This window comes from Chamaea fasciata, unplaced genomic scaffold, assembly GCF_029207755.1.
Source record: "Chamaea fasciata isolate MVZ Bird 193981 ecotype frontalis unplaced genomic scaffold, bChaFas1.0.hap1 SCAF_11, whole genome shotgun sequence".
Classification (NCBI taxonomy): Eukaryota; Metazoa; Chordata; class Aves; order Passeriformes; family Sylviidae; genus Chamaea; species Chamaea fasciata.
Window position 1 is genome coordinate 10,417,647 of NW_027094096.1, and position 19,103 is coordinate 10,436,749.

Below are 19,103 nucleotides of genomic sequence, written 5' to 3' on the forward strand. Positions count from 1 at the left end.
ATAGGTGGTGCAAATAATTGCCTGGCACCTCTCTTTTTTCTTCTATAAGAGAATATCTAACTTCCTGGTCAGCAGAACAGCACTAGAGCTGGTCACAGGAAAGATCCCCCAACCTCCTCCTCTTACTGGTTGAGTGATCTCGTGCTTTATTTCACTGCAGCTGAACATCTCCATCTTTGTCAGATGCTTCTCAGCAGTCACTTTTTACATGAGGTTATAGAAAAGCTTTTCAAATCATTGAAAAGTAGAATAAGTAGGAATGTGCCATGAGTATACTTGTAGGTAAAATTAAGAAATATTCTGGTTTGATTTCTGAAGGTTGGCTACAAGCCCTGCAGCTGAAGTTTTCTAAATATGCTTTCAAAATAAAAAATACTCACTGAATACCTCTTGAAAGAGTAAATAGTCAAAGCAGCTTTGAGCTTCATTTTGTGCTTCACTTGCAAATAGTTATCTGACCCAGCCTCACACCTCAGCCTCTAACTCTGCAACAGGTCACCCCAGCATAGTGTTACAGGCTCTAACCTTGCTCTGCCATTCATGCTTAATGTGGTCACGGCTTGATTTCTTATGGCATGCTAGGACTCCTGGCCAAACTTCATTGCTAACAGGGAAAAAAGGCTGACAAACTGAACATTTCCAGTGCAATTATGGGAAGACAGAGTGGCTTTTCACTCCAAAAACACATATAACCACACACACATACATATGTATATAGACAGCCACACTCATATATGTGTGTATAATATCTTGCCTTTATGTTGAATTTAAGAGTTACAGTGCTCTTCTGAGAGAAAAGCAGCCATTCCCCTTGTCAGAGAGCTGCAACTCTGCCAGTCAGTTCAGTCTGAGAACACCAAGTGAGCCATTTGAGACGTGTGATCTTTCAGCTGCACAGCATCCCATTCATCAAATGCTTCAGCAATGTAATATGTAAAGCTGGAAAAAACAGAAGCTGCAGATGCAAGAAAAATAAATTAGCAGGAACGCCCATATAAGAAAAAAAGGCACAGAATCACCACATTGCCATTCTGAGTTTCCTAGAGCTACCTCCTCCCTTCTTTTGGGTGATCTTGGAACACATTCTGTAATTAGGATGAGAGGAGAGGAGTCTTCTAATCCCCTAATTAGGCACTGATAATTTAATAGAACACTGCAGAATTTAATGTCACTAGGTAGCACTAAGCACAAAGTTGGCATTATATCCTTTTCTCCACACCCCTGCCCCACCAAAAATTTCAGATATGGCAAGCCTCGACATTAGGAAAGAAGCCGTTATAGTTTGCAAATAGTTTCCATCTGGAAGAAGGCGCACCCAACAGAATTCAAACAATGCACGCTGCTATCTCAGTTACAGTGGCATAAATTAGGATCAATTCCACTGAGGTCAGAACAGTTATATCTGGGAGACACGTGAGGATTGAGGCTAACTAACTGCAGGAGAGCTAGTTCTCATCTCCTCTCCCATAACTCGGGTTGGCCCTAGTTTCCAGTTGGACTCTGGCCACATAGTGGGCCAAACCTGGCTTTAAATTTCAAGAGAATAAATGTGGAGATACTGATTTTACTGGAGCTATTCCCAATTACAGTAGTGCAAAGTTTGACCCAGAGACTATTTATAGATCCAGGCACTGAGCAGTGGCCAGCAGTTGACATCCCATCACACTCTGGCCTTGCTGGACCGGAACATTCAGAGTACAAAGGCATTTCTGTGGGATCTGGAGCGCCAGGTTTCAGACCTATGTTTGATCACAATTATTTCTCACATAGATGAAGGCAGCAATTCCCAAAATAAAGTGCACATGTGGAACGCACTTATCTACCTAGTTCCTCTCCTCCCCCAGGAATATTTTTTGACTTGTTAACTACTGGAACCTGATCCTCATGTAATACAGGAAATGTGTAAGGGTGATACCAACGACCTTAGCAAAGTGCAAGCTGTGAATAGCCCTGGTGAAGCTGAGCAGCCAGAAAAGACAAAAATGTTAGCATGCCAGCTGTTGACTGCTGCTGCAGGTGAATGGCTTTTAGAAACATTTCAACCAGTTGGAGTATAAAACAGGCCAATCTTCACTAATGGTAAAAAGGTGAGAAAGAAGGTGGTAAAGCATGAGAAGTGCAGTGACCACATATAGTGGCATGAACAGCAAAGAGTCTTCCTTTGATGGCAGGAGCAACCAGAGCCAGAAAGACAGAGCTTAGCAAGAGGCTACAGAAACCCTGATGTGAGCTGTAAGGGTGATATGGGTACTCCAGGAGGAGTACTCTCTTGGGTGGAGAAGAGGGAGCAACACCAGCTTAGGGGGCTGAGGTCTGTCTTGCCACCTCTTCTCTCAGAGGGGTAAATGTGGCTCTGCACAGCTGAGTGTCCCTTAGGGCAGTAATTACAAGGGGAGTGAGAATGGTAGCTCTCTATGGGAGAATTCGAATGGGAGAATTCTCTCCCATTATTTAAGGTTGAACTGATGCAGAGTTTAATGAATGACTGCTGTCTGACAAATAATAAATACACCACACAAATGAATTGCAGGGTTAGTGAGACTCTTCATGAATTTGAATGGAATTTAGCAAATAGTCCCAGATGAAACAATGCAGAAAAAAAAATTAAAATGTCTAAGCACTTCATTTTAGTATTTTCAAAATGGAGTAGTTCATTTCAGAACTGCCAAAACACTTCCAAAAACTTTCAAAACAAGCTTTTAATCTGTCCATTTCTAAAGTGCTCTAAATTTTAAAAGGAAAGAGAAAAAGCTTTTAAACACATGAAACAGCCCGAAACCAAAAATGAAGCCATTCTTTTGAAGCAAAACTAAATATTTTGGGTTGAAAAAGAATTATACTTTTCTTGATTATTTTTTATTTTGCCAGCTGTATTTCAAAACTCAATTTGACCAAAACTAAAAAGCAATTCTGAAAAAATAAATAGTTGTTAGCACCATTAACAAATATCTATAGATTCAGAGAGTGATTTGGGCTGAAAGGGACCTTTAAGGGCCATCTATTCCAACCCCCTGCAACACAAAGAGACCTCTCCAACAACCAGGCTGCTCAGAGTCCCGTCCAACCTGACACTGAGTGTTTCCAGGGATGGGACACCTCTCTGGCCAATCCGTGCCAGTGTTTAACCACCTGTGTTGTAATAAAACTTCTTTCTTATATCTAATTTAAATTCAAGCATTACCAAGCTTCTGTTCTAGATAATCTACTGCCCAATTAATGTCTCTGAGTTTAATGGAGCAGAGTGAGACCCATTACTTTCCAAGAACTATTTGAGCTTATTGATCTGTTTTTAATTGGAAAATCTGAAAAGATTTGTTTTTATAACAGTAAAATAACAAAGGTTCCATCTGAAAACTCACAGTAAAAAGCATTAACCATGCAAATGGTAGGTTTATGTACTTGAAGATATGACTGTTCTCTGCAGTGCTGTATCAGAATCTGTGTCTGCTTAACCTGATCCTGGAGCTTTTTCCAGCCCAAGGTCCTTGAGCATCCCCACTGCCCTGGCTTGCTTGCAGGCAGATCCTAGTCTTGCAGGAGTGAGTGGGATATCAGCTCACACCCAAATTCTGTTGCATGGCAGCACCACTGTCATGTGTGCTCCTGTCCCCACTCGAGCTCAGCCACACAAGACACTGAAAATGTGGCCCTTGTGAGCCCCTCACAAAGAACATGGAAATGAAGCACCAAACTCTCATCCTCCTGAAAAGGATCAATACTTTCAGCCAGAAACATTTGGCTTGCAGGTGTTTGGCTGTCTGATGAATAGCTCTAATTTTCTACAGAAAGCAGATACTTTTTTGTGGAAAAAATATGGTCACAAAATCCAACTTTCCCTTTAAGGAACAGATGGAGATAGAAAATTTTTAGCCTATAAGATGTAGCAACATGTGTGGTTTCCACACCCCTCCCTCCATCTTGTCTGCATGTCCACTGACTTGCCTTGCTATAGAAAATTGCATTAAAGGTGATTGGCTTTGAGCCCAAAACATTGCCCAGTTTCTCAAGCTCTAACAATGGATTTATCAATGATGTTTCCATGTGTGAGCCTTGACTTTTCTCAGATACCAGTCCTATTAGAGGAAGAAAAACTGTACTATGTGTCACTGGATATTATGATCACACTCCCATGCTGGCCAAAGGGAAGAAAAGGATGTTTGCAAGGCACTGTAGACACAAAGAACCCAGGAAAGTTACCCAGGAAAGTTCCTTGGGAAAGGGGAGTCAGGTTTTGTAGCTATCTTAGAGGTATGAAATGTTTTATTACCAATAAACATATGCAGATATTCTAGACTTTTTTTGCTTCCAAAATAAAAAGACATATTATTGCAATAGCAAAAGAAATTCATCTCTGTTTGAGGTTTGTTGTGATTTGAGCAAAAGGAAGGAAATCCAGGGTCAGAGATCACTCCCTCCCTACTGTCTATCACAACAGGTTACCATCCTTAATTTTACCCAACTTTGTTGTATTGGAGGCTTGTTCCTTAACTTTGAAGTTTTTCCCCTTTCTGGAATTAAGTCAGAACCACAAAATATTTGAAAACACGGGGCTTGATGGAATATAGTTTTTCTCTGTGAAAGTAAAACCGAACTGAAAGTGTTTACCCTTTTAAAAGATGCCTTTAAAATTGTCTTTGACCTGTTTTTTTCATATGTATATTGGTTTTGGTTATTTGATAAAAAACTGTAGAAAATCTATTTCAAAATATTCTTTTTAAAAGAAAAATAAAGAAACTTAGATTTTTAAATTTTTTTCAAATATAATCTGCATTAGTTTATAAATGCTTTCCAGATTTGGCTTGACACTATTACATATTTCAGGATTATCTGAAAGTTAATTCAATGATACTTTACTTTGGCCCTCCTTTTTAGCATTTTTATGTACCACTGTTTATTGATTTTACTGTTACCTTCAGGAATATTTGATATAAAATCACAGGTTTGAAGATAAATTATACACAAATATACAAATCTACATATCTATACTTCTACATACGTATATATACCTATGCACACATACGGACACATATATATATAGCCCACAGAAATTACTCATAAAAATGCAATGTGTTCAACCAGCCAACTACAACAAACAGATCATTCATTACTTTAAAATTCTATTGACTTTAGCGATAACCTTTCCTGAATAATGAATGTACATTCTAGACACAGTAAAACTTAAGGAGTTTAACAAAATATTTTAACAGAGCTATGCCTAAAATAAGGAGAATTTCACAGAGGGAGGTTTCAGTGGCTGATATGGAGGGAGGAAATTTTCATATCAATAAATATGGTGGCATCTGCCAGGTAAAATGTTGTAATAATCCTCTGGGTGCTACTTCCCTCCCACTAATGTGTTGGACAGTTTAGATTAACACCATATGCCTGTTCATAGAAGGAGCTGGAAACCAGTGTAAATACAGAGTTCATTTTGCAGCCTTGTTTTCCTTGCACTCCTGCTGTCTCCGGGATATGGGGTTGGTGGTATCCACAGAATAATGGAAGAGGAGGAAAACAGCCCCAGGTCAAAGCACAGAGGGAGAAAGCACTGGGGGAGGAAGGGAGAAGGGAGGGCAGGGAAATAATTACAGAGAAGCTCCAGCAGCTGCTTTCTGATAGATTGAGGTTTTCATTCTCTTCTATATCCTCTTCCCAACTTCTGACCTTGCCTTGCTTTGACCTCAGGTGGGAATTGTGCTCCTAACACTGAGCCAGACTGCTCACTCACACCTCACCCTGTCCACAGTGCTTCTCTAATGTGAGCTAGCAGCACTCCATGGCAATGATTTATTATAAACTTGGTGCAATTGAAATTCTCTTGTCCTTTGGGAAATATTTGTAGATAGAGTTCGTTATGTAGCATCTGTAGTTTCCAAGTATCCATATGCAGGATAAATTAGTCAAAAAATTATTCCCTGACTCTGCATTTACACTGGAGTCTTCCTGGCAGAAAAGATTGTTTACTTATTTGTAGCAGTATAGCAAGACTTTTCCCCTATTGTTTGCAAGCTTTAGCCAGCAGATGAGAAATAAAAGTGAGTTCAAATTAATACTTGTACCAAGCTCATTTATGACTGAATTAAATTACAGCTTCCAAAATGAATGTCAGGATTATCTTCCACTGTGCTTCACTGGCACTCTTGGATCAAAATTTATGATGTCAGGCCTGTTCATTTTGACATATAGAGCTCTCCTCTCGTGTCACTAGACAAGTTATTGTCTGTAACACTCTGAGTCACATGGACACATAGTGAGATTCAGGTGGAACTCCAGAAAATTAGCTCCAAACGATTTCTGTGGATTAGCTTCCTCAGATAAAGGGCAGTGATGAATATTCCATTATAGCAGCAGCAAGAATGTTTCTGTGAAAAAATATTAAACCACTTGAATCGTCTGTTTTCTGCATGGACAGCTGTAGAAAATCTCCTTGCATTGTTTTCTAGGAAGAGCTCTGGGCTGGTCTGTTATTTGTGAAAATGGTTCCATTTTTTTTTCCTCATAGCTTTTGAGTGTGAGAACCTAGGACTAACACCATTGTTTTTCAGCCTTTAGTGAAGAAGTACGTTCCTACCAGAGGAGAATTCTGGAGTAAATGGAGCAAAAATAAGCAAAACATCTGCAGGTCATCACATTGGTTCTGTTTTTTAAAAAAATCTGGGTCAGAAACACTGTAGTCAGATTTATTGCAATCTATCTCTGGTAAAATAATGAAGAAACACTCAGTTAAAAGTACCAGAATTCAAACTAAATGCTATTCATAAAAAATGGTTCAGCTAGGTGATTCCATAGTGTGACAGTGACAGCTATAATAGAAATCAGCCATGCTAAGATTTTTTTTCCTTTCAGAGAATTCATGGAGTGTTTTTAATTGGAAGGAATCTAGATTTCAAAAACCATGTTTCTGTACAACCAGTCTGCCACTACCTGGTCCAGTAATGCCAGCATGGTTTAAAAAATAAGGGTGGGTATGTGGCCCAGGGCTTCAAACTCCAAGACAGGGATAGTTTCTACTCCAACATTTCATGTTTTCCTGGGGAAAAGGTATCCTCAAATTAAAAATAGTTGAGTAGACTGTAAATGAGAAGGTCTAAATAATGCCCAACTACTACACAACCACTGAAAGTTGCCAGGCTCAGAGCTGAACTGCATGGCTTTTATGTAAAAATTGTAAATTTTTCCCCTGAAAACTGAAGGAGGGTGAGGATTCAATATTTTCTCTTAATTTTTTCCTAGATAAAAGGGATTTCCAAGGGTTTGGCTTCAGTTCTAAGTAGAAAAAAGGAAGTGAGAAGTGTTTTCTAACCGAATTGCACAGTGACATAGTGAGGTACATGGTAAAGTTAAGCAATTGAGTCAATTTCTTGGCTGCAAAATTCCCATCTGAGGGCAGCTTACCTTATTTTGATGTTTCTGAAGCCAGCAGGGCTGTTTCCTGAGACAGTAAGTGGGGTAAGGCCTCTGTTCATGAGAGATTCACAGGGTGTAGAGGCTTGTCTGATAACAGAAACAGCAGCTGAAAAAATGATTTGCATTTAAACAATGAGTATTTCAAGAAATACTGAGAGATTTGCATCAAAACACATAAAGTAATTTACAATAGGTAAAAACAAAGTAAGGCTTGATTCTAAATTTTAATCTGTTTTACTCTTGTTTACAGTTTAAACTCTTCTTGCTCCACAACCAAAAGTCCTCAATGTCTATGCTTTTATAAAAGGAAGCATTAGACTTTAGACAGGTGTTGGACTCTGGGCAAACAAAGAAAATTCCAAGGCCAAATGAGGGTTCATATCTCTTTGTTTAGAAAGTGCAGAAATAATATTTCTAATTTCTTATGAAGTGAGAATTTATATCCTACAGTCCTACATAATGTACAGACATTATGTACAGTGCAGTGTGCAGAACTGTTAGCCTATGACAGAGTTTGTGCCACGGATAACGTTATTTAATTATAGAAGTATAGACATGCACACACACACACAAAGCAACAAAACTGTATTCAACAGATAACTTCAATAATGGAAGAATTGGATAATATAACAGATCTTTTACACAGGAATAATCCAATTTACATCAATGGATAATTTGCTTTGACAAGAGTTTAGAAGGTCAGGTCTGTATAACAACCATCCATGCTCCTTAGGGTTTATCCTCAGATAATATTATTCTCCAGCAACAGAAAGAAAATGCCACACTGACAGGTAACCCAACCTAGCTCCAAACAGCATGCCAGGCCCCTGAGTGTTTGGGTGTGACATTTGACTGCAGTTGCTTTCACACTTTGATTTATTCTGTGCTCTCACCATTGCCCTGCTCCCCCTATGCAAATTCCCGCAGACATTAGCACGGACCCTGTCACCCTGCTTGTCCACTTGTCACAGCTGAGCTCCGAGCTGTTTAGCCAACACCCTGAGACTGACCTCAGCCGAGGTGGGGGCACTGCATGGTGCCCTGTGCATGGCAAACATGGACTGAGACCCTCCAGGCTGTGGCAGCTACTGCAGCAGGCACCACAAACCACTAACTGTTACTGGGAAGATACTTCTCTATTAAGGCACCAAATGTTGAGCCTTCTGCAAATGTTTTAAAGTTATGCAAAATAACCTTCACTACAGTATAATATTGCTGCTATTATTATACTTCAAAAATTAATCAATTTTACATATTTTCCCTAACAAATGTTCAAAGGAAGATTAGGACCAGACTGCAAGAATTGGCATTACCCACTAACATAAGTTAGCAGTGTCTTTTTTCGGCAATATTCTGTCTGTGAAACAGCAGTTTCAATGTAAGAATTTATAACTTATTTCTGATAAAAGTATTACAAAATCATGATATAGTTAAGGGGTTTTGTAAGATACTATGTATCAAGCTTTTAGTTTTATTAATAGTTTAACTTGCAAATCAGAGAGGTACTTTCTTAAAATCTAAGAGAAAACCTGTCCTGTTTGCAATGAGCAGCACCAAGAGAAGATAAGACAGCTTATCAGCAACACTTGCAAAACCTGAGTTAGTGTCAGCATCAGAAACTCTGGATCATTAAATGTCTTTGTCAAAGGCAGGTTTCCCCAAGAACGTGTACAGAGGATTCAATTTCCAGAAAAGGTTACTAAAGAGAGCAGAAAGAAATGGAGTGAATGGAGAAGGGCTTTAGGCACATCAGTATTTTTTCTGAGACACTTCTCAGATGTGAACTTTCCCACAGAGTAACACATCTGATGCAATGGGAGAGGATTTCAGAATGACTGGCAGCTTGTTCTCAGTCAGAGCAAGAACATGCTCACCAGCTGAGCGCCCAGAGCACCTGGTAACCGGCAGTCCTGGACTGAGCCAGGCTCTCTGCCTGCCAGGGCATTTCAGCCTGGTCTGAATAGCAAAACAGGCCCTGAACCAGACAAAGGAGTACTGCAAACCTATTTAGTAGTGGCTGAGGGACTCTCTGGCATCTGGGAAACTGTGATTCAAATCTCTGTTCCAGAGTGGAGCAGAGCATGTGTAGGGCACAGAAAGTGAGAGTGAAGTACAGGAGTGAGCAGCCAACTCCAGCCACTCAGGAACTTCAGAGTTGAGTCAGGGCATGTAGAAATGAGAGCTGATGGTCAGCTTTGAAGCCTGATCCAAAAGGACCACACAATAAAGAAAAGGACAGTGTGACCTGTGTTGATGCACTGTGAATCCTCAGCAGTGTCATCCTGACATGAACCCTCATCTCTTGCAGGAGGATTCCTGCTGCTTCCCAGTAGTGCTGCTTCCCGAAGTGACTTCAAGGAAAAGATTCATCAAGGAGGGGAAGCAACCAAGGTGAGTCTACAGGAAGACATTTTCATCACCTATTAAAATCTGTTCAGTCAACTCCAGCCAATATGCTTCCCAAGCTGTAAGATGGAAATGGATTATGAGTAGTAGTACTAAGAGACCAGCATGATACTACAAGCAGCTTCCAATTAACATAAATATAAGGTTATCATAGAAAAATGTTGCTGTAAATCTTCACAATTTAACATTTTAATGTTCTTCCTAATGCTTCCTATGAACAAAGTGATGAAGAACAGGACCTCCTGTTGGGAGGAGATAACTCCCATGCTGTGCACGCACACTGCAACTAAGCTTTCACTGTCACATCTCTATGGTGCACAAGAAGGAAATAAACCACCAGGAAATAGCAAGACTGACTTTCAGAGGAAGAAATGCAGCATGAAGCCATGAAGTTTTCCTGGAATTGGATAAGCTGGACCCTGAGTTGTGTGAAGCTCAGAACTTTTGCTTCAGCAAATTGTGCCAGGAGGCTGGTTTGCTTTGCTTAATTTCCCAACAATGAATTTTAAATTTTTGTGTGTTGGAAAATCAGAGCTAGTGCTGAACCTAGGAAAATTTTGCCATGTTCTCTTTTCCTATGCATGTTCAGCTCAGAGTTAATATGCTCTCTGATAATGAGGGGGAAGAGTAGTACCATGTATGTTCAGAATCATCACACAAAATTTTTCAAGAGCATACAGAAGAAAAGACCTAGTGTTGACTTGATATTATCCACTGACGCAGTCCTTCCAAGGTCACTTACTGTCCCTAGAAACAGAACGTAAGGGTTTTTTTCTGGGTCAAGGACTTGCATGGTTGGTGTGGTCTTGAAAGCTGCAGATCCATGCCTGCCAGCCATAAGCTTTGTTTTGTAAATATATTCCTTCCCTCTGCAAAACAGCAGACCCCAATTTTTGTTTCAGGTTGGGTGGGATAGAATCACCTGGACACAGGGCTGTGCCAGGCTAACAGAAGGTGCAATACTGTGTGCTTAGTTAAATTGGGTTTTGCATGGAAACTCATGTCATCATTTAAACCAGAGTTATGCTGGTTCACACTGGGCTGGCTCAGATGAGATTATCAGCAGTGCCAACTCACTCCACTGCACTGTTGTAACACAGTTCTTTCAGGTTAACCCCTTGCAGCCTCTGTGGGTAGAATATCTTGTCTCAGAAACTTCTGGTCTGGCTCTTCTGGCCAAAAAAATGATTAGGAGCTGTCACAAGTGAGACAGAGTGGCTGGTGTAACACAGTGTTCTGACAGGAACAGCACTCCATGTTCAGGGATTAGCACAGCTAGCCTGAAGTGCAGGCTTTGGTTTCCACCCCTTCTTCATGTGCCACACTCACAGCCCTATATGACCAAGGTGCTTTTGGAAGAACACTCTGTGTCCCAGTGGTTGCCTGTGCACAAGTACTGTGGTTACCAGCCTTTTACAGCAGCTTCAGTAATTAATGGCACTTCAAATCTTCATGCTACTTTTTGACAAACGACTACATCATGCATTTGGCTTATGCAAAAAGTACTGTTTAGTCAGAGATCTAACCACAGAAAAGAACATTTTTAAAAGAGTGTTTATATTTTGTAAGGATTAAAGAAAGTGTATGACATTTTCCTGGATCTATAAACAACACAAAGTAGAATGAAGTATTGTGCCAATAACAATGTCAAAATCTTGTGGAAAAACAAATGTGAAAGCTCAACTTTACAAAATAATTCATATTTCAATTTTTCTGGCTGTATGATATATCATTTGTGCAAGAGAGAATAGTTCTTATTAACTGCTTTTTCTGAAAATTAAAATCCAAAAGATGTTCACAGGTAAGCAAATTTTTCTACGTCTCTGCTGTCAGAATTGAATCCACTGATTATATTAAATGCATTTTCCTGGCCCCTCTCCCAATGAGGAGAACAATTCACATCGTGTTTCTTTGAACATTTAGCAGCTGGCAATTGCTGGCTGCAGAGTACCTGCCAAGAAGACACTGTGCTTACAAACAAAATTATACACCTACTTACATGTACACACAGAACAGGTCGTGTTTATCCCTACATTAATACCAGCTTTCACAGTGCTGGAATGAAGCACCTTCACTAGGCAATTGCTTCAGCAATAAATTTGCCTCTATTATTGACTTTGCAGGATACATTTCTCGGAGAATGGGCAGTAGCTGCCAGTATCTTTGTCTGCTGTGAGTACAGCAATAAAAAGAATTGATCTGATGAGTACTGAAAATGCAGTTCAAATGTAGAATAAGTTTCTCCCTTGACCATTCAAGCCACATAGATGCATTCTGTCTGACTGATCACCCTCAGGATATGGACCCTCCTACTGGCTTTTTTCTGGTGGGAGCAAGAAGTAATTACCATTGCATTTGTTCTGCAGTGGCATTTTCTTTCCTTATTGCTCCTTTTTACCCCACACTGAGAATGGAGATTGCAAGATCACTGCAAAGCAATGCTGTGGCACAGTAGGCATTAAAAGGCCATAAATGTATACAGGGAATTATCATTTAATGCAGCGAAACTGGAGCAGCTGAGTCGGGGGATGCCTAAGCATGGAAAAAGGGTTTAACATGGAGAAATCTAAAACTTACCCCCTTGAGCTTAGCTACCTTTTGGAGACAGTACCAAGTCCCTGCTTTCATGGGGGCCACACTGGTAGATATTAGCACCACGGCTCCGTGGTGAAGGAAGCCTAGTCTGGAGTCACATCTCACCAAATTATTTCTTATTGTTCAGGACATTCTCACTTTGGAGCTTTCAGGAGTCTGGATCAAGGCTAAATAGTGGTGGGAAATGTGGCCTGCTCCAGAAGTGGTGTGGAAATCAGTGCACCCGAGTACCTGCCTGCTCTGGTTACCACTCCAGACCCTGCAGGGTAAGTGTATTTGACTGTCAGGCTTTCCTGTGCCCTTAGAAAATGCAGTTTTCACGTGTGCCCAGTGCAATGCCCTGCTGGCACAGGGGTGAGGAGCTCTGCGCTGCCTGACCCGGAGCAGCAGGGCTGCTTCCCGCAGCACCGACAGCCGTGGGACTGGGCTTCTCTGGGACACAAACATCAGCAAAGTACTCCTTGGTACCCTCCCCACCACCCTGACATGTGCTAGCCAGGGAAGCTGGGATTTGGACGTGGGCTGGTACTTAAAACTGCAACAAATTGCTGTCAATAATAATTAAAAAAGGAGTTAGTTAAATGCACGGTACGAATGGGAAATAAGATTAGAGATGACACTTAGACCAGGAGGCCTTTTTCAGGCTGTGGAAAAAAATAGAACACAGTTATTTTTCCCACAGCCTGGAGAAGGCCTCATGTCCTAAATGTCATCTCTAATCTTGCTTTCTATTTCTAGTGTATATTACACTGCTCTGCCAGTGCTGCCAGTGTTTCCATTGTAAACCCCTATTTTCAGAGGTTTGTAACTCAACCATAAAAATTTTGCTCTGGGCTGAAACTTAGGAAACAAGTTATAGAACTGAAACATATTTAATTTTTTTTCTTCCTATTATTAAAAAAAAAAAAGAGAAATTTGTATTTTAAGCAGAAAATTTTGAAAGCCATTATACTAGAAGAGAAACACACAATGTGCGAAATTTGAAATTATTCCAAAAGTACTATTAACAGCTTTTTGAGGTAACTCTAAACTATTTTTTGTTTTAATTCCCAATATAGATATACTACAGGGCTTTTCCTTTTTTAAAGAATGAATAGCCATACAATCAGCTCAAATAATTGGAGTTTTAAAACTTTGAGTAAATATTTATAGGACTGGGTCAATAATCTGCATTTTATAAAGGCTCCTAAGTACATATTTATGTAATAAAATGTAGTAACAATGCATCACAAACAAGTCAGTAACATGCTTTTAGAAAACTTCATAAATGTAGTTACACAAGCCAATAGTTTGCAAGGGATTTTTCACATGAAAAGGGCCTCTATTTAGCTAAGAAAACCTCATTCATGTAGAAATAATCAAATGGAGTACATCTGTCTTTCCCTTTTCCATGTGCCGCTGCAGGGACAGCAGGATATCCAGTGTGGGTGAGGCAGGAAAGGTGCCACACACAGCTGCTGAGGTTTGCAGAGCTCCCCAGGAGGCTGGGCAAGAATTATTTGAAGTGAGACAAAGGGGTTCTGGCAAGGATTTTGGTAATATCTTGGAATTGTGGTTACTGGAAAACAACGGCTAGGAAAGCCTGCCAGATGACTGAGGAGCTGACAAATACAGGAAAGCCCCATGATTTGGAACATGAGAAATAATACTGAAACAAATAATAGAAATAGATATTTGACAGGGAAGTACCATTAGAAGTATGGCTTCAATCATTACATGCACTCTGCCCTTATTTTGTGGGCTGAAAGACATCACAATTTCAATAGAGAAAGACTTTGATTTTGCAATGGGATTTTCACCAGTGGATCCTATTGGAAAGTTTTCAGGAAAGGAATATCTGACTCAGAATGTACATCTGAAGAGCAAGAGATTGCAGTAATTTTCCTCACTGAGATCTAAATAAAAACTGCGTATGGCAATCGCATTTGGAGTTTTGCAAAATTAGTTCAAGGGACAATGCAGAAGTGCTAATAAAAACAGATCATAAATTTCTGTTCATACCAAACTAGAAAAAGACATGTCTGGTTTAATGCATGCCCGTAACCATCTGTATATCCCATTGACCTCTAACACATAGATAATTACATAACCCTTTAATAACAAGGAAGACAATTATCAATACTCTTATTCATAGTCTGGTTTAAATTTTGTTGTAAATACTAATGTTAGCCGTGCTTCAGGTATTGTACCTAATTTATTTATTACAGATGACAACTTTCTAATAACGCTTCAGTTCAGTTCCTACCTTTTGTTTTATAACCCCAATTTAAACATTACAAGGCATGATTTTATAATCCCTAGAATAAAGTCCATTAAAGTCACTAAATCACTTGAAACCTGGTCCACATCCTGCTGAGGTGAATGGCTCTCTTGCAGTTAATTAATTTGGAATGATGTTTTACTCCCCCTAAAACTCCAATAAATTTGTTAATGTTTATGGGAATTGCAAGCATAAATTCCCTTTATTTAAATGGCTAAATTATCTTTCCTATCTTAGAATTTAAGATATACATGCTTCATATATATGCATATCTTGTGATAAGTTTTATTCCAGCATAAAGATTCCAGTGTCCTGGCAGTGACAGGACGGCCCTGTTGTCCACCTCCTTATTCCCCAAGGTGTCCAATTAATTTCAGTGAAGCTACTGGAGTAAGGTACAACATGGAGAACAATCTCAAAATCTGAACCTCAACTGTCATCTTAAAAAAAAAAAAAAAAAAAAAAAAAAAAAAGCGTCAGTCTTCTATCCTTCTATTAAAGGAATCCTTATTTAATGTCAGTTACATTTCTGACTCTTACAGGAAATGTTGCATCTATTTGATAATGGACCTGACTTGTAAAGTTATAAGTGGGTAGCTACTAAAAGACCATAGAGGCTATTTTGGAAAATGTGACTGAAAGCGTATTTTCTTTGAGAAAAGGGGAATGGAAAACTCTAATCCGAATATAGTACAGAGAGGAAAAAAAAAAAAAAAGATCTGGGAGATTTCAATGTTTTAATATGTTAAAACACAGGAAACTATGCACACTGTGGCCTAAATTCCCATCACCTTTCTCATGCAAGAAACATCACTGGGTTTAAAGAGACCAAATTTTTTGATCCTTTCATCTTTTTTTAATATCTTATTCACAGCTGCAGTGTCAGCACTCTGCAGGATTCACTTTAAGCACAGAAGCTTTCAGATGGAACTTCTCAGTCTTTCAACATTTAAGCATTTATTTGTCTAAATTTACGATTGTTTCTTTGCCAAGAGAGAGGCTCAGAAAGAAGATGGACTCCTCCAAACACACGGTAAACACTCAGCAAATGAAAAGGCTCATGACACCACGTTTTGTTAAGAAATTTACAGCAGGTGACCTGCCCGTTTTCATGGTGGCAGCAACCGTATTATTCACTCCATGTAATGAATTGGGAGGTTATGCTAATCTGAAGAGGGAAGCTATCAATTGTATATGTCCAGACCATCTCTCCCATTGATTTTGTAATTAATGATGAATGTACATTTTGGGAGGGAGAGATTGCTGAGGAGGGAACTTCATGTGCAGAATAAAAATGTTACAGTAGCCTAATCAATTAGGTATGGTTGACAAATGGGTGAGGGACGACACAACAGAGCACTGTGCTTTAGTAGTGGTCACAAAGATGTCACATGATATCTATATTAATCTTTCCACAGGCTAAATGTGATCCATTGCATCAGCAGAACCATGAAAAAACTGTTTGTTATCTCAAAATCACACGTCTTTGATGCTAACTTGAAATCTCCTTGCTTTGTTCACAGACAAAAACATTGCAATAATGCACCAGGTGCCAAGATCATTTTTAATTTTAAGCCTGGTAACAGGCTTAAAAGCACTTAGAATATAATTTTAGGTAATAAATAGCACACTTAGACCTGAGCTTAACCAGTCTAAAGTATCAGGAAAAGAAGGTGTGCCTTTGGAAGCATATAGTACATCCTTCTCTTGGATGATGCAGCCTGTGCAGAGGTTCATCCCTCCAACCCCAGGAATGGCCTCACAGCCTCTCACTGCAGCAACAGCTGCCACAGGATGAGGTGACAATACATGTAAAACCCACGAAAATATTCAGCTACCCAGAGACCTGTGGGTGGACAATATTTACAGCAAGTTGTACCATTCCTTACCAACAAAACGTAGAAGCCTGCTGCAAAAAAATGCAGTGCTTGATTCCTCAAGTCTGACTCACAAGCACCACCAGTCCCTACACACAGCTGCCTGCTCATCTGTAATTTCTGCTGACAATGACAGAGGTGTAACAGGGCCATGCCTAGGACCACATCCTCAATGAACCCACCAGACAGCAAACAGCACTGCATCAGGGCTCCAGAAAGGTTCTTCTTACTTTTGGGTGAGCTGAAGGACTTACATTTCTCTGTGTGAGGATGTTTCTAGATGTATAACATGCACAAATCTCATTTGATTTCCCTCTCTAAATGTCTTTGGAAATACAAAGCAAAACAAGACTGATTTTGGATTGATTAAGAAACATGTAGGTGAGAGCTCTGTCAGTTCTTAATTGAAAGATGGTAAGTGCTGAATATTTAAAAACAGCATTTCCCACCCTGTAATCATTCGTAAAATTCAGTTTTGTGACAAAAACTCAAAAGCTAAGACATATTCTCTTCTAGGAAAGACTGGCTTACTGAAGACTTTTGCCTCGCTGCAAATTAAATTCAAGCTCAGCACACTCTGAAGAAGAGAAATCACTTGTTTCAGCATAAATCAGGGTTAACTTACCTGATATCCACAATATCCTAAAAGATCCATCCTCACGTAATTCACATGGCCCTTCAGAGAACTTGTATTGCTAAGGTAAAACTGAAGGAGCTGCATAACAATCCTCTGCCACTGCACTGTTCATTTCTGCATGTCACAAATCCACCAGAAAGAGACATCTCGCAAGGTTTGGTGCTGTGGGGGTTCAGGTGGAAGGAACGGGCCGTGTTTGACAGTCATGGTCCAACCAGCCATTCCACGTCTGTGCCACACAGGGAAGCAGAGCAGTGACACACAGCACCACCCTGATCCTCATCAGTGAGCTCCTGCAGGAACCCACCCACACCAGGAACACTCAGGTAAGAGATCAGATCTGTGGGAGATTCAGCACAGAGAGATCTTTCTCCAGTTGGGGTGCTTTGCTTCACTCATTTTCAGGGTGCACAGGGATGATGACTGCTGTTAAGATATTGCTTACTCTCACTTTGAACCAAGAAGCTCTGAACAATTTATACCGACTACAACAAGCTGCAGGCACAAAACAAAAATTTCAGTAACTGGAAACATTAGGAACATTAGTAATGAGAATTCTAAAAAGAATTAGTGCTCCTTATATTAGAGTTCCTCCACGTTTCAATGCAAAATGGGAGTAAGCCATTTCTGGATAGGGCTGTACCCTGATTAACAATAAACATTAAAAGGAGCTTTGTCACTCCGTCATGGTTGAAGTTCTTGTCACATTACCTCAGTTCAGCACAACAGAACATGTCATTATTCTACTTGTTATCTCCACCTTGGACACCAGCAGTCTTTTCTAATTATAGCCAGGTAGATTCCTCAAATAGTGTTTCTGCCTCCTACGAGAACATAAAAATGGTGCGTGTGGTTTTTTATCAGTGAAGATGGTAGCAAAGGTTATTCATCTTGGTATTTAAGACTAGGTTTTCCAATGCGCAAAAGTCAAAGAGAGTAAGTTGTATTCACTTGAGGACTTGCATTGAGCTGTGTGTTTGTGGGCTGGAGCTGAAATGTTTTGTGGTTTCCACTGTCCTAGTTCTGTAAAAAATGTCTGGTTTCATTGATACAGGTAGCTTGGGAAATGCAGGGGTTTTTCAGTTTGAACTCGATCTTTCTCCAAGTACTTTGTTCACATAATAATACCCCTGTTTCCCAGCAGGTGTTGCAAAGTGAGTTGGAGTGGGTGCTAGGGCAGAGAAAGAAAGAGAGAAAGCAAGCCTAAATGCCATACTGAGGTTTAGAAGCCTAAAAGGCAGGAGATGGACCATTACAGGATCAAACTCTAGAAAAATCTTTACCTGTTGCTCAAAAGGACAAAGTTCAGAGTACAGCAAAGATATTTAAGATGGTTTCCCTTTATTTGCATGGATATTTGTCCTGTGAGGTAGTATAACAACAGCTACAGGATTTATTTTCCTAAAGGAGACTAATATCCAAATTCAACTTTACTTTTCTGTTTTATGATTTCTTCCCCTATAAATACCATAACAAGAAAGAGGGAACTGTAATTACTATTGCACCTTTTCCCATGGATATTTGGGTATGGGTGGAAGGAGTTTGTAATTTGTTTCTACAGTTTTATCCCTTGAGTCACTTCATCAACAAACTCCTGTAAGATTACAGTGGCTGCCTCAGTTCTATCTCTGGAGAAAGTTTGTAAACCTTTGTTTAAGTGTTTCATAAGAGCTCTGTGCTATTTCAGTTTCCTTAACTTCTTTATTAAGTTAGTCAAATCCATTCTTGACTTCTGAATTAAGCACAGGAGTGAACTTCGTGGGAGTCTCAGCTTTCCCTACAACTGATTTCAGGTTTGGGATTCATTGTGTGAGGTTCGTTCTCCAGTGAGTGTCTGCACTTAAAAAAAGGAAATAAGTACATTTCAAAGAAAGGGTAAAATCCAAGGCCCCAGGCAACTCCAGGAAATACTGGGGGAGGG

General features: G+C 39.8%; 2 long non-coding RNA genes across 6 annotated transcripts in view; one reads left to right on the forward strand and one right to left on the reverse strand.

Moving 5' to 3' along the window:
• LOC136295010 (uncharacterized) overlaps window positions 1-9,799 on the forward strand; it is a 91,960-nt gene extending 82,161 nt beyond the window's left edge. The window contains exon 6 of the long non-coding RNA XR_010722584.1: window positions 9,716-9,799. This is a non-coding gene — a long non-coding RNA (uncharacterized lncRNA). The remainder of the gene's footprint in view (window positions 1-9,715) is intronic.
• The window catches only part of LOC136295009 (uncharacterized), a 174,931-nt gene that overhangs the window by 4,319 nt on the left and 151,509 nt on the right, over window positions 1-19,103 (reverse strand). For 3 of the 5 annotated variants that reach the window (XR_010722582.1, XR_010722583.1, XR_010722579.1), the window contains 2 exons: window positions 7,396-7,513; window positions 112-955 (listed from right to left, as the gene is read on the reverse strand). This is a non-coding gene — a long non-coding RNA (uncharacterized lncRNA). Of the gene's footprint in view, window positions 1-111; window positions 956-4,543; window positions 6,363-7,395; window positions 7,514-19,103 lie in introns of those variants that run through there. The other 2 variants (XR_010722580.1, XR_010722581.1) reach the window with 2 other exon arrangements.